This window comes from Sinohyriopsis cumingii, chromosome 6 (assembly GCF_028554795.1).
Source record: "Sinohyriopsis cumingii isolate HCF-2022 chromosome 6, ASM2855479v2, whole genome shotgun sequence".
In the NCBI taxonomy this organism is placed as follows: domain Eukaryota; kingdom Metazoa; phylum Mollusca; class Bivalvia; order Unionida; family Unionidae; genus Sinohyriopsis; species Sinohyriopsis cumingii.
The window spans coordinates 50,669,560-50,686,193 of NC_142966.1; the positions used below are offsets into that span (position 1 = coordinate 50,669,560).

General features: G+C 33.4%; 1 long non-coding RNA gene across 2 annotated transcripts; it reads left to right on the top strand.

Moving 5' to 3' along the window:
• The first annotated feature begins 355 nt into the window (after positions 1-355).
• Positions 356-15,812, top strand: LOC149796911 (uncharacterized). 2 transcript variants are annotated; one of them, XR_016421748.1, is made up of 3 exons: positions 356-1,409; positions 7,097-7,230; positions 14,756-15,812. It is a non-coding gene; the product is annotated as an uncharacterized LOC149796911 (long non-coding RNA). The 2 variants fall into 2 exon arrangements; XR_016421749.1 differs by lacking the exons at positions 356-1,409; positions 7,097-7,230 and adding an exon at positions 13,402-14,401.
• The last annotated feature ends 822 nt before the right edge of the window (positions 15,813-16,634 follow it).

Genomic DNA, 16,634 nt, shown 5'->3' on the forward strand with positions numbered 1-16,634 from the left:
GTGCACAAAATTAGCCACTTTTGACTCCCCTCACCCCTTTTTGCATGCTGTACTTTTTACTCCTCCTCTTGCATGTGTATGTATCCTTTTTACTCCTCCTCTTGCATGTGTATGTATGCTTTTTACTCCTCCTCTTGCATGTGTATGTATGCTTTTTACTCCTCCTCTTGCATGTGTATGTATCCTTTTTACTCCTCCTCTTGCATGTGTATGTATGCTTTTTACTCCTCCTCTTGCATGTGTATGTATGCTTTTTACTCCTCCTCTTGCATGTGTATGTATGCTTTTTACTCCTCCTCTTGCATGTGTATGTATCCTTTTTACTCCTCCTCTTGCATGTGTATGTATGCTTTTAACTCCTCCTCTTGCATGTGTATGTATGCTTTTTACTCCTCCTCTTGCATGTGTATGTATCCTTTTTACTCCTCCTCTTGCATGTGTATGTATCCTTTTTACTCCTCCTCTTGCATGTGTATGTATGCTTTTGCTTATTAACCCCCAATCATTGTTGCCATATTTGCATGGATAAATCTACGTTTTCAAGCAACAGATATGATTGTTCAACATCTTTGGTAAGCTCAATTACTCTGTAAACTTTGTTATTACATCTCTTTGAACAACTGTGTACAAGAGGTCCTTCTTTTTATTTGTTCATTATTTTTAGAAATATTAAAACTTGACATTGCAAATATTGGATGCAGATGACAGTTCTGACTACAATGGACCGAAAGGACAATGAGCAGTGTGTATGCTTGTTTACATCTAGAGCTTACAGTATCTTTGAAATGCCAACAAGTTGACAGTGTTAGGGACTCCCTTGGCAACAGGTTATGCCCCCCCCCCCCGTCAACAGGTTAGAAATTATAATTGATGAATGAAAATTGACTTAAGGTTTATGTATCTTTATATCTTGATGCTTTCAGTTTTAAAATCAGTAATGGGAGGGGTACAAACAAATGAAAAGGTGTGCAAATACTCTAGGCTGTTTGTTGTTGGCTAAAGCACATTAAGTTTTATTCACAGTATATATAACATAGTCTGTATTATTATGTGCATACATGCTACTTGCTCTTACTCCTCCTCCCCCCCATATGCACATGTGCAAACTTCAAAACCTCCCCTCCCCCTTCTGTGTCCTTTGTGGTGCCAGATTTGAGTCTTGATGCTTTTCAAAATTGTGAGAATGCTGCTCATACAAGGGTAACTGTTGCATAGTCTCATTTTTATTCCACAGTGGTCACAGGTTTGGAAGTCGCATGGGGAATGTGGATTGCATAGCAAAAGACTATGTAATTTCTGGGATGAAGTGCTAAGATGAGAGAAGATAGCAGCTGTCAGCAGGTCATAACAGTTTGCAAAAAGGAGACATGTAACTCTCTGTAGTGGGATAGCATCACCACGAAGGAATGGTAACTGAAATTGCCTTAAAACAAAATAAATATCTATCAGTCAAACCATGATAACCTGACTTTGATAAAATGTTTCAATTTTGATAACAGATGATATTGGAACTTTGAAATGCCAATAAGCGTGTGATTTGTTTGACAATAGGGTTGATGGATTATCACTCTTAAAATCTGATACATAAAGGCATGCATGGCTATGTCTCAAATTGGATAACAAAATTCACCTCAGTAATCTTGTCTGTTTGTTAAGTATGGATATCATTGTTTTATACAGATAAAATACAATAAATAAATTAGGTGTTAATGTAGATTGAAATGCCTTTTCGTACAGTTTAAAAGCATATAACACTACCCTGTAATGTGCAATGCACAGAAAAATAAAATGTAAATAATGAGCTATTAAAATTTTCCTAAGTATCTACAAATAATTTGTCATGCATTAAGATGATTATACATATTTATTGTGAACAGCTGGGTATCATTGTGAACAGCTGGATATCATTGTGAACAGCTGGATATCATTGTGAAGAGCTGGATATCATTGTGAACATCTGGATATCACTGTCCTTTCAAAAGTGCTTCATGTAAAGTTACTAAAGTTGTAGTATATACTCACTCATAACTCAAGTCTAACTATAAGCAGCACAAACCCAGATGTGCTGTTGGATAATGTACTGGCAGATCTGAGTCTGTGCAGATTGCTATTGTAATCAGAAGAAACATAGACCATCATCTGTATGATGCAGAATGCTATGGCAGATCAGGGTTAATGTTGTTTGCTATCAGACTTGAATTGTTTGTGAGTAGAGATGATATACATCTTCAAGAGGACTAAAGTTTAATTGCCATTTCCAGTGATTGCAACCTATATTGTATTCTATACTGATCTGAATTATTTTTGTCTTCTAGGCTGTGTTTGTGGCAGAGCACAGTGATCCATATTTTATGCTTTGTTTGCTTTATGTTTTATGGCTTGAAGGTTTTTCATTACCTCCATGCTGAAATGGCATAGTGTCCATTTTTTTGGTGTCAAACTTATTTTGTATTTCTAAAAATAATAATAAAAACTTTATGGACTACCTAAAATTAATAACAAAGTAGCCACTGTCCTGTCAGCTCCATTTTTCACATCATGGGAGGAAACTCAAATTTAGGTAAATGATTAGAATACAATAGTTATCTCCTTTTGGTATTGTTGCATTGAGGCTAAAAACTTGAAACAGTAAGAGAAAATGTTTTAATTCTAAAATATTGTTTTAAATGTAAATATAAAATCTCTGTTTAATTTTAAACTTTATATCTCTGGTACTGTAAAAGTAATTAGAAAACCTGCTTGGGAGAAACAAGTCTTTTCTGAGGACTATAGACTGTCTTGGCAAATTCTTTAATAAGGCATTTGTCCAAAGAGCAATTAAATTAAAAAGATCCCCTGAGCTCATATTTTGATACACTAATCAGATAGCAAACACTGAATTCATCTTATCCAACTGAGATTATCAGGTAATCTGTGTATCCATTGATATATTAATGTGATAAAGGGTCAGTCATAGTTACTGCTTAGACAGCTGGAAAATGATACACTGTGTTCTTTCTAATGTAAACCCTGATATAGATATAAATTTGAATGTAAGTATGTATATCTAATTTAGATATCAAAGTCATGGCACAGACTCTTTCTGCTTGGCCATAAGGTCACATGATAAGTGTGTTACATGTATCTTGATAAGCAGATTCAACCCAAGGGATGACACCATGCAAGATCAAACCATGGAATATTTAATTTGCTAGGTCTCTCTTGTACAGCATTTGCAAATCCTGTGGGACAAAACTAAGGTCATTAGGCTGAATTTGAAGGAAATTATTATGCATTCTAAAAGGCACAGCGCCATTTAAAGAGGAATATATTCTATGCTTGAAGCCATGTTTTTGAGATGTCTGATGGGAAAATGATATGTGAGGTATGCTTTGAATATTAAGTACAGAAAAGTGCGGTCAGAACTTGGTGTGATGAAAACCAAGCATATAAAAACCATTGACTGCTGTCTTAAAAATGGCTCCAATTTTTTTTTTTGGACAGTTCAGTTTCAATAGAACTCATCTGGTCAAAGTTTAATGACTGAATTTACCATGCATCCCCACAGAATGGATCAAAATGGCTAAACAAAAATTAATTTTTTGGCAAACAAGCGGAAATTCATACTTACACTTTACATCTCATGTACTGAAATGTACTGTTGGTGCATTTTATGATTTGCCGTTTATGCTCAGATATAAGCTGGGTCCAATTGCAAACAGCATAGACCCTGATCTGCAATTGCATGATGCATCAGCAGATCAAGGTTGTGTTGTTCTACTGATTACTCCTAAAAACATTGTATCAAACCAGATCTACCAGTACATCATTGGATTCATATCCAGGTCTGTGCAATCTGCTGTTTGATCTGACTTGTATGTGAGCATATATGGTAGTTCATTGTATTCAAATTGAATAGACTGACCTTTTTTTTAAAACATCAAGTTAGCAATCTCATTGAATGTTTGAGCCAAAAAGAGATGAAACAGTCAACAAGAATAGATAACTTACAGGAGGATTTAATGACAATAGATTTTCTTTGCAGCAATTAATCAAGAAATGGGGCACTTTGATGTGTTAATATTTAATCCTACTAAGATGGAATTAGGACAGTTTTCACACGAATAAAATGTTCAAATGTTAACTCCAACCCAAACTTATGCATGTTCTTCCTTTTTCTAATCAGCTTAACTTGTACCTTGAAATTTCCGCCTTTTGTTTACATTTCATTCAAATGTGGTGGAACAGATCCCGTATTTGTGTCCTTTTGCAGACGGCAAGAAAGTTCAGTAAGAATGTGTCACGTATTGAAATTCCTCTACCATGACGAATCGCCTCAATGCATCGCTGGTTTATGGGTTAAAGGGTGCAGCCAATTGAAATGAACAACAATCCTCAGATTGTTAGTAAATATTGATGCTTTTATCCAATCATCATATTTATAGAAGTGATTTGAGGCAAAGCACCAAATAGCTTCTGATATTATCTGACTGGCTTTTTGCCTTTGAATGTGTCTTTTTTGTGCTCTGACAAATGACCAGGCATTTTAAAATTACTCTACTAAATGGGCTAGATTAGGAAATTACCTGACTGACCACAGGAAAGGGTTGTGCTGTGCCCAGCAATCACTTTTAATTTCCGGAATAGTCACTGAGAATTATTCTAATTCAAAAATGTTTCACATGTATAATCACTAACATTACTGAATATACTCACTTATAAGACAAGTTCCAATGCCAAAATACAGAAACCCAGATCTGTTGGCACATAATTCACTGGCAAATGTGGGGTTGTGCAATTTGTTAGTAATAATAAGTAGAACAAACATAGACCCTGATCTTCAGGCAAATTATGCTATGGCAGACCAGGATCTTTGTTATTTGCAGTTTTCCTTAATTTATTTGTGTGTATATACGGTCCTTTGGTACCTTACCCAGATGATTCCTACTTGTTCATGGCATCCACAACCAAAAGAAGCCAATGTATCTCTATGCTTGTAAACATAAGAGAATATTAATGGAAGTTTGTAAAGTTTACTCAGTGTCTGGATATGAGCAAAAATAAATTGAATATATTTGATGTTTTATTTTCCTAAATTGTTTAGATGCATTAAACATTTTTTTCAGAAATGATTTAGATAACATTTAGATTCAGCGAATGTAGGTTTTATTTTTATTCACAATATATTCACTGATGGCTGTCATTTTTTGAACAGTTTATTATGTGTTTTTTTTTTTTTAAATCAGTTTCCAGTTTAAATTATTGAAGCTGATATACTGACATATTCAAATAAATGTTCATCTGAATATTTAGACCCTCAACATTCGCAGACATCATTTTTCCAAAATTAATAATAATTCTTATCACCACATTAACTTTCTGGACACCAAATCCAGGGAAGATATTAGAATTGGTACGTAAACTAATGTATATTTTACCCATCGTTTAAAGTGTGTAGTTTAATAGATGACCATTAGACCTAGATTTGATTGCCCATATCATAGCCCTAGCTTTACTAGTCCACACTGCTTTTCTTTTTCTTTTTGCTGGATGATTTTTTTAATAGTAAAACTGTTATTGCCACTCTGTAATCTTATGAAAAGAAATTTTAGTCATAAGTTAGGATGCAGAGATGGCCCAAAATTTTTACTGTCAATATATACTACATTAAGAATCTAATTACTTGTCATTATCTATGCAGACACCCCCAAATTTTCAAGACTCAGGCCCATCGGTTCTACTTACTGTCACTATTGTTTTAACTAAACAGCACATACACTGAAAGCAGGAAATCAAACTTAATGAAAAAAATGACTTGGTTGGAAACATTATACATTTAGTATCATTATGCCTACGAGAACATTTATCTATAATTTATGTATATTTACATAAAGAAAACAAAGGAGAAACAATGAATGCAACCAGTAGACTCTGTTGGTAAAAGAAAATTCCAAAACATACCATGTAAGATTTGCCTGCAAGGATATAATGCAACATAAGTTTATGTAGCCAACTATTAATTGGCAGTGTTAATTGACATCCAGTACTAGATTTTCTGAATAGGATATTTGTGAAAAAATGATAATTTTCATTTGTACTCAGATTATCCAGATATTAGGAAAAGTAATTATTTTTATTGTCTGGATATTCGGATTAATGATGCTCATTGGTTAAGGTCAAAAGAAAACTAAAATTTTAATTAAGATGGTTTTTATTGATATTGTATTTTATGACAAGATACAGTGTATTTATGGTATGTTTGATGTTACTAGTTTGAAAATTTAACAATCGATACAACAGCATCCCAGAGTATAAATTTTCTTATTTGTCAAGATAATAGGGTGAAGTTGAAGAACAGACTGAACTAGAAATATCTGATGTTTTATTTTCTTCTTAAAAACATTATATGTAGTTATTAATAATTGTACAAGAACAATTATTAATATTGCTGTCATTATTAAAACATATTCATGTTGGGTACCAGGTTTTGTCACAGTATATGTAACTGTGATATGAAAAAGGTCATGTATGGTTTGGTGATGTTTTAAAATACTTACCACATGCCTAAACTTTGAAACTTTATGAATTTTTTTACTACTCATTTTTCAGTCTAGATTATGACTTGGAATGTCTGGTGTTGCTGGTTCAGCAGTGATTGTGGTGAAATGAAGGTTCAGAATGTTCCATAGTATTGTTACTTTAGGACCTCCAAGAATACATTTATGACAAGTATGTTCCCAGCATTCCACCCAAGATGGTCTGTTGCTTCTGATTAATTTCCTTGTTTTGTACCTTTTATATCAATAAGTAATGAGTTTTCCACCAAGACATTTGACTTTGTCGTGACCAATCAGTCTTCATTTCTTTGGATAGCATAAAGAATTTTGAAATCAGTATAGGTAGATGGGAGGGTGTGAGTGGGGTGAGGTGGAGTCAGTGGCATGTGTCAGTCATCATTCATCAATATTTTTATCTTGCAATTCTTTCTCCTTTTTTAAAAATGTATTCATTTGCAATACAGTACAATACCATACAATACAGTACACAGTACAATACAATTTGTAATATAACACATTGGCATAATATTGTTATTATAGGGTTTAACACCATTTTTCAGCACAAGATAGGCTATACATGGGAACCAGTATTAATGGTGGAGGAAGAACCCGGGAAAACCCTGGAAACCCACAATGGCCGAGCCCGAGACTCGAACCCATGCAGACAGAGGTGAGATGGCAGTCATCCATAACGGTGAGCGCTAAGACCACTAGGCCACTCATGGCCTAGCATTGGCATAATACAATACAATACAATACAATACAATACAATACAATACAGTACAGTACAGTACAGTACAGTACAGTACAGTACAGTACAGTACAGTACAGTACAGTACAGTACAGTACAGTACAGTACAGTACAGTACAGTACAGTACAGTACAGTACAATACATTTATTTATGATGCAGGTTTGAATCTTGCCATGGGATCAACTTAGGTTGGCTACACTGTCTATGGACATAGCACTTTACCCCAATAGCCTTAGCACCAGCTAACTTGCTTGTGTTGCTTTTGCCATAAAACACAAAGAAAATGAGTCACATTTTCATTCAGAACAATGGGATGTCTTTGAGTGTAACAAATGGCAGCAATACAGTGTGTTGACACTGTCACTGAATTTGCTATATGAATATAAAGAGTGCATTAACTCTATTTGATTTGGATAGGAACATCATGCATATTGGCATTGCTACAGAACAAATATATCTAAGCATATATATATATATATATATATATATATATATATATATATATATATATATATATAGAAACAACACTTTTTTTAACTGAGATAATTCATTGTTTTCCAAAACTTTTCATGTACACCTCTACTTCCTTTTTTGTTGTTAATAATAGTATACACATTGGTATTTATAGAAGGCTGTTGTAAATCTGAACCATAATTGATTCTAAATTTCAACTTTTGTTTGACTTTATTGCTGGGTGTATGCTTTGAAAATCTTTGAAATTAATATGAATAGAAAATTTAGTTTTAAAATTATCAAAATATATCCATGAACCATGCACATGAACAAAATCATTCACAAATCTAATGCCTTTCTTAAACAAAAGTTTATAATACAATATTTTCTCCATCTATTGTATTATACGAATTTAACCATATCTGTGTTTCTTAATATTTTTGGGGTGGCCGAGTTGTCTAAAGTTCTCACCATTACGGATCACTGCCATCTCGCCACTGTCTGTGTGGGTTCGAGTCTTGGATTCAGCCAATGTGGGTATGTGAGAAAGCTTGCCAGTAGCTTCTTGTGGGATGGTGGTTCTTTCCTGGGTTTTCCCAGCTTCTTGTTCCACCATTTATACTGGCCACCATGTATAGCCTATCTTGTGCTGAAAAATGGCAATAAAGTCTAACAACAACAACAATAATATTTTTTTGCAGTGACCATTTTGAATGATCTGGTTAGTTCTACAATTCTTCAAAAATCCTGTATCCAGAAAAGATTGAGATCCTTTTTAATTGAGTTAATAAAATATATCTAAATAAAAGCAAATTATCAATATTTGATACTGAAAATTGTAACAGACTTTTCCATATAGACTACAGCTCAGATAACATACTTCTAAGTAATGCAAGTTTCAAAGCATTCACAAAATTAAATATATTTTGCTATATAATATATGTAGTTACACAGATAAGCAAAGAAATTTATATAAATTTGAAATTGCTCTTTTGGGATAAAAGTGCCTTAATTTTCCAGATACCATATTTTCTAAATTTATAATAATTTTCAATATTACAAAAACTGAGGATAATGAGGGTGTTGTTGGAATTTAAACTAAGGAAAGTTTTACCTGTATTCAAAAACAGGTGTTTGAATAGATGAAAATCAGATTGTGAATTTGCTTGGATTACCTATATTGTGGATTAAGTGAAGGTGTTGGTAAACGAAAGCAAAGACAACAACAGTCATGCTCCACAAATCATGATTTTCTCAGTGTGATATACCTAAGGGCATGATGTAGACAATTCACACTCTTAGCAAAATGGATTAATTTGTGATATAAGCATGTATGCAGCTTTGTTTTCCCATTTCCTGTAAGCTAAACCAGGTTGACATTTATTCATGTAAAAGTGCTCCATATCTCTGACTAATGTAAGTTTAAAAAGTCTGTGTCAGGTCACTTTTGTTGAAAGTCAGATTTTCCCTTGTTAACCTCGTTTTGGATGGTGTCGTTTCCATCTTTTTACTTGGTGTATCATTGTACATAATGGTCTACAGAAATTAAGTTCACAAACCAGTCTAAGTGATTATATATTTAGGGCAATCATGGCCATATTTGGAGTTGCAGTATTGAGATATTTGAAATCAGTTTTGAAGAAAAATATGGATTATTGTTAAGATTTCCAAAGATAAGATCAAAAAGAATGTATCATTTTGATCATATGTTTTGTCACTAAAGAAAATCTTTCCTTTTCGGAAAAATATTGATATTATTAGCCACATGATATCATTTGACAGTTTCTGAACTTGCCCTGAGTTTATAGAAATTAATGTACAGTAATTGTATCATTTATCACAAGCAAGAGTAGATGTATACAATGAATAACTGACATAGTGTTTCAGTAGGTGCATTAGTACACTAACAGTAAATATATTCATTTCTGGCTTACTCAACTCCTTCAGTATTTTGCACCTCCATATCCTGTGAACCACTTAAAATGTGTGTAAACTAAAAAATACCCTTAAAATTAGTTCCTATTTGTTAAATGTTAAGAAAATCACGATCAAAACTGGTAAATGAAACATTGATTAATTGCTTGTTTTATCATCAAAAATGGTGGTTAGTACCTCAATCAGCATCTCATCTTTTAATAAGATTCATATATTTTATTAAATTTTCTCCAAACAACATCTCTGTACACTGTTAATTTTAATATTCTGTGAAATTTCAGGCAATGAAAATATCACTAATGCCTACTGGGGGCAACAATTTAGTAAATAAATAACAAATTAAATAAGTTTTGTCAAGAGAAATTATTGTTTTGGTTCTATATACTAATTCAGTTTTAGTGTAATCATCATAATGCAATACAGTAATACCTTGAACATTCGCGAGGTTAGGTTCCAGAACCAGTCGCGGATCAGGAGGAATCGCGAATGTTTGACACGAGTCACTAAAAATGCTAATAAATGCTTATTTCTAGGGTTTAAACCCTAAATATGACCCAAATCATGCTCCCAAAGCACTTTAATTTCATTTAAAAGTTAGCTTAATACATTACCCTTAAAAAGAGAAATAAATGGTTGACGTAAAAATAGAGTACAGTATCGCTCAATGGGTATTTGCCACACTAGCGCATTTACAGTACGGTACATGTATACTAATATTACCCCTATACTAATTCATTAGCTGCCGTTTTCTTTTGCACTCACAGTAAGGTAAAACCAAGTAACGAATGGGACTGTAAACTTAATGACTGACGTTTTCTTTGTCATTGTCAGGAAGGTAAACTAGGTAAACTTCATATGTCACAGAAGTCATATAACGAAGGTACAATTCAATAAAATAAAGAAACATGTACGTAGAGGGCACCAATGAAAATTTCGCGAATCCGTAAATTCACGAATCCAGAAATGCGAATGCACGAGGTATTACTGTATGTCCTCTTGTATCCAAATGTAGAAAGTGTCAATCTACCTTCACATTATGATTTCTGAATGCATTTCTGTGAGAATTTAGTTACATGCCAACCATGTTGTGATCTCCAACTTGCAGAAGTAATTGTAGCATTGTCACCCACAATTAAAGCAAACCTGCTTTGTATTGTCATAATAATGACATTTTTTGCATTCAATCAAATAAAGTGAGTGGAATAAAAGAAAAGTTTAAGGTATGCAGATCCAACCTGAATAAGTACTAGTAATCACAATCCTGTGTCAGACCAACTCATTCCAATTGATCAGTCAAACTGTTATAAATATTATCATGAAAGTAATATAGTTAAACTAACTAAAATTAGCCTAGTCATTCACAGCTTGTCACTCGCAGGTTTCCTCAAGGATGGGATTAGTTTCAACATTACATAAAATGAAATCATGGCTGCAATAATTTTGTAATAGAGCAATTAAAAAACATTGCTTTTAAGGATTGATGGTTGTTTAATTTAATAAATGTCCCAAGGTTTTACAAAAAGAGAATATTGTTTAGTTGTAAATGAACAACGACAAAAAGCAGTGACATAACACACTACGTTTTTTGCATACATGTAATAGTCATTGAAACCTCTTGGAATAACATTGTTGAAGATTTTTCAGAGGTTGGGTATCTTTAAATAAAAGTAATTTGTACAAAAAAGTGAACAACTTCATTTAAAAAGCTCATTATTAACACTTATCCCCCCAACTCCATTATAAATGAGTATTAAGCCATTAAAAAGCCATGTTACTTCCCCCCCCCCCCGATTTTCTCAATGTCCAAGGGGGATGCCATCCTTAAATATTTTTGTAGGTCCCTCAGTAACATGTGCCCCGGGCTACTACTGCAGGCTATGTTTTTGGGCCCCATTGTGTGCAAGCTATCAAGGGAGAGGTCTATGTGGTAAAATTGGTCATTTTCATTAGTATATGAATTAATTGGGGAGACCAAAACTGTTTATATTTATGTCGAGATATTTAGGTCAGTGATGATATATACACAGTTGATAAGTCATTTAGTGCAAATATTAGTCTCTAATATTCAGTGACCATCTGGTCCACCATTGGTACAGATTGTGTTTGTTGAATATATTCTCAGTGATTTACACTTTTGGATGAAGTAGACACAGTTGATTGGTTCTTATGAAGTCATTCAGTTCAGATATTAGTCACCATTAACCTAAACTCCATCTGTATACCAAATCTATATATGACTGTAAGGAATGTAATAGACCTAAATTGTTTATTATAGATTCAAGATGAGTAATACTGTGCTACAAACTGTTATACGATCAAAATAATCAGATTTGTAAAAGTTTCCTATGGTATGTGGGATCAGGGTTTGGTTGTCTCCAGCAATAGGTGTGTGTGTGTGTGTGTGTGTGTGTGTGTTGATTAGAATGGAAATGGGATGACCTATGAGGCTGTGGACCCCAACTATAAAAACTTCAGGGCTCAAAATTAACACTACATGTAATCCATAATCGAAAGGTTAGTGATTTCGCTGGCAGATCACTAAAACCCAGTTGTCACTAATCCATTGGAGCAGTGAAAATTGCCGCTAATCACTATCTGAACAGTTTGGAAGCGATTGTGATTTGTCACTCCCTTTAGATGAGTAATTGGTCTGTTTCTTGTGTTAAATGAGTACCTACCAACATCCTGCACTTGACCAGATACAGTAAATGCTTTCAGTGCAAATGGACAGGTGTTAAACCACTCATTAAGTAAATTACTCTGGTTATTGTTCAAACAGTCCTCACACATGTGGAACGTATAGTACAGCTTACATAATTTAACTAACCTGTCAATACAAAATTTCAAACTTACCTGATCTAAAACAAACATGTTACTCCTATGTATTCAAACACTTCAGGTGATCAGGTAGACCAAGTCAGGAAAACTTAACTGGCAACCAAATAGATTACATGTACATTAAAAAAATGATTTATTCTTAAATCACATTTTCAACAATAGATACTGTACTTGTGGATATATCAAAATAGCTGGATCTTTTCTGTTAGAATGACAATAATCAACTCTATGACCTCTAAGACATCACACAGTTACCACTGTGATGTACAATTAAGACAATATTTTTTGGCAATTCATTGTTTCCCGATACAATTAACTTGCATCTATTTGCGTCTGTGCAAACTTTCCTAAAATCATGAAAATGTTTTTCATAATAATATATGGAACACAACCACACCTATACATTTTATAATTTCTCCATTATATATGCTCATATGTAATAAACTTCATCTTTCAAATGAATCCCCAGATATTGCCTTGTTTTATGCAAAGATTTTGCTTGTTATGAATTATGTGTAAAGATGTTTGTTTTTAAATAAATGCTGTATAGAAACAAAATAAGTTTAATTTTTTTGTTCATTCAGCCATCTCTCTTGATGTGATATTTTATGCTTGAAATAGTAATAATAATAATAATGAGGACTTTCTATAGCGACTAATCTTTAGAAGCTCTAAGCGCTTTACAACATTATGCAACACCTATAAGATAAAAAACATATAATGATATGATTACAAAAACAAACACCATGAAATTAGAAAACATTAAAAATCATGCTGAGAATATTTAAGTTAGGAAACATTATTAGGTCTTTAAGTTTGCTCTCGCAGTCAAATTAAGTGGATTTTGAGAGCCCTCTTGAATGTGATCACTGTGTCTTTGTGTCTAAGTTCAGTGGGTAATTCATAGACTATTGTCAATTCATAAATATTGTTGAAACCAGCCCATATAACTGGATATGTGGAAAGTGATTCACCAGGGCCAAGTAGAGAGATAAAACAATTTTTTTCTCTCTTCCTTGTTTATATCATGGTTAGGTTATTGACCTATCATTTCTATATGATTTGCTTTTTTCTACAACAATAAAATATTTTAAATAATAGAATACATGTGGATATATATGTTGGAAATTAAAATCTCTGAAAATCTACAATTTTACTGTTTTCCACATAATATTCATTTCAGCAATAAGTTTTGGTTCAGATAAATTACAATTATCAAATCTCCATTGTTGATTGTGGGGCCATAATTTGGGCTCTTAAATACAGTATACCATGCAGATGGCTTTGTTTAATACAAACACATCTGTCCCAAGCTGAAACTGACCTCTTTTGATGCTAACCCATGTCAGTATTTTATAACAGTGTTGAAAATGGTCATCGCCATGATTTCTGTAGAACACCATTGGAAGTCAAGTCTTTATTTTCCAAAGGGGGTGGGTGTTACATGCTTGAAAATAATTATGTTGCTGTTAGACCTTATTTTGATTCTTTTTTTCACTTGAAACAAATCTATTTTATCTTGTGATGAAAGAGAAAGATATCTCGGTTAGAAAGAACATTTTGGTACCATAATTTAAGTGGTCTATCACAGAATTGTAGGAATCCTTTTATTTATTAAATACATGTACTCGGGCTGTGTACAATGATACTCGAGGATGATTTATGTATATTGTATAAATATTTTGAAATAGTGAGTTCTGAGTTCATCCTATGCCACATGTGCGAAGTGCTTTCGATGGGAAGAACCGAATACTTCCTGTGCACAGATGATGTATTGTGGCATCGTCTGTGTATAAATACCTCACTGTCAGTCAAAATCTTTACATTATGGAGCATCTTGTCAGTGAGTGGTCTACTTTAAGGACTTGCACATCTTCAGCTGTAGAGGTATGTGAGTTATTAATTTCTTGTGTATAGTTATAATTATTGTACTACCACATTTATTTTTGTATATTTTCTATGTGGCTTTGGCTTAGGTAGTATCATGCAAATATTTTCACTTCTTGTTTGTGACTTTGCAAGAGATTTATATTAGCAATATATTAAAGTTGCATTTTTAAGAAATATTTAGTATCATAGGATTCTTGTCGGGCATGGTTAGGTTCACTATGGAACTTGTGTATTGTTTTGTAATTATTGTGCCAATAATGTAATCTGTGTAGCCTATCGTATATAATGTCATTACATTTTATTGTATATGTCCATATCATGCATAGTACACAGTGTTAGATGTATTTTCAGCTGACCAGAGTGACCAGAGTGATGAAAGTCACAGCTGTATAGATGATTGGAGTGATCAGAGTAATCAGAGTGTCTTGATCAGAGTCAACGTGGTACCAGCTGCAGAGCTAACCACAGAAGTTGATATAGCAGCTGTGATGCTGAACCATAGCAGCCATAGAGCTGAGTAAACAGTGTTAATGGTCGAGTAGCGGGTGATAGGGCATTGCTGACCGAGATTAGAAAATGCCCCAAAAATTGATCCCTATTTGTTGAACTTGAAGAAAATCGAGATCAAAATTGGTAATGGAAACTTTGATGTACTGCTCGATTTATCATCAAAAATGGTAGATAGAACCTGGAAATTTTAATCAACACTATGAAATATCAAATTTAAAAATAGGTCATACAATTTGTTACATTTTCTTTCCAAACAACATTCCTAGTACACTGTAATTAACGATATGTAAGGAAATTTTCAATCAATGAAAATGTCACTTACGCCAAGTGGTGGCAGTACTTTAATACATAAAGACAAATTAAATAATTTTTTTACCAATTGAAATCTGTGTTCTAGTTCTATCATTTAATTCCTTTTAAGCATTATTGTCATAAATGCAATGTGTTCTCTTGAAATTAAACCTGAAATGCGTTAATCTACCATAACAGCTATGTCCGCGAATGTTTCTCTGAGAACCTAATTAAGTGCCAACCGTGTTTTGATAACTGACTTCCTAAGCATTTATTCTATTCTTGCACTGAATTAAAAGCTGGCCTCCTTTGTATTATCATGTTAATTATGTCTTTTGAATCAAATGAAGAAGGTGGAATAAAAAAAACGTTAAAAGGCACGAAAATCCAACAAACTTAAAATCTAGTGGTCCTGGTCATATGTCAGGTGAACTCCATTTGATCAATCAAACACTTATAAATGTTAATGTGTTTGTAACATAAACTACCTTAAATTGACTGACTCTTTCATAACTGTGATCAAAGATAACAAGGCAGCCAAGTAAAATGAATACTTCGAAAAATACTGAGCTTGATTTCAAAGATATGGACCATTGTGGGCAAGTGAGTTTCAGAGAATTCTTGAACTGGCATATCCTCAAGGATGGTAAGAAGTTTCATTATTACTTCCAATGAAATCATGACATCAATGTTGTACTAACTGAACAATACAAAAATTGACGTAGAGTATGTCTCATGAAAAAATGTCGCATGTTTTTGAAAAAAAAGGAACCTTGTTTGGTGGTGTATCAACAGTTAGTCTAGTTCTCTGCTCTTGGGACTCCTAATTTGGCAGGATAATATTAAACACCACTACGGAAACCAGACTCATCAAGAAAACAAAAAGCAGTGATGTAATACACAGATTTGTTCGCATATACATGATAGTTTTTGAAACCAGTTGGAACAATTTTTCTCATATGTTGGACATTTTGAAAATAAATGCTATTTAAACATAATACCGAACAACTTCATTAGAAAAAGCGCGTTATTAAAAATTATTATCGATGTGATTGTAAAATGAGGATTCAGTCAATAAACAGCCCCGAGTTCCCTAACACTGCTTCCCCCATGGTTTTCTCGATGTCAAAGTGATATTTTTTAACTTTTAGAGGTCCCTCGGTAAATTGCGCCTCGCTTATAAGTGTGTGTCTATGTTTGTGGACCCCATTGTGAGCAAGTTATCAAGGGAGTGGTGTATTTGGATATGATACGCATGTATTAATCATAATTCTTTTCTCATTCATGTCATTCATCATTAAACATTGTATTAGTATCTCCATCAAAAGTGTTCTGTTATAAATCCGAAATCCCACCCAGTTATCTTGTTAAATGGTCAGCTCCTCATATTGCACATGCAGACAGAATTGAACTAGCTCAAAGTTGTATA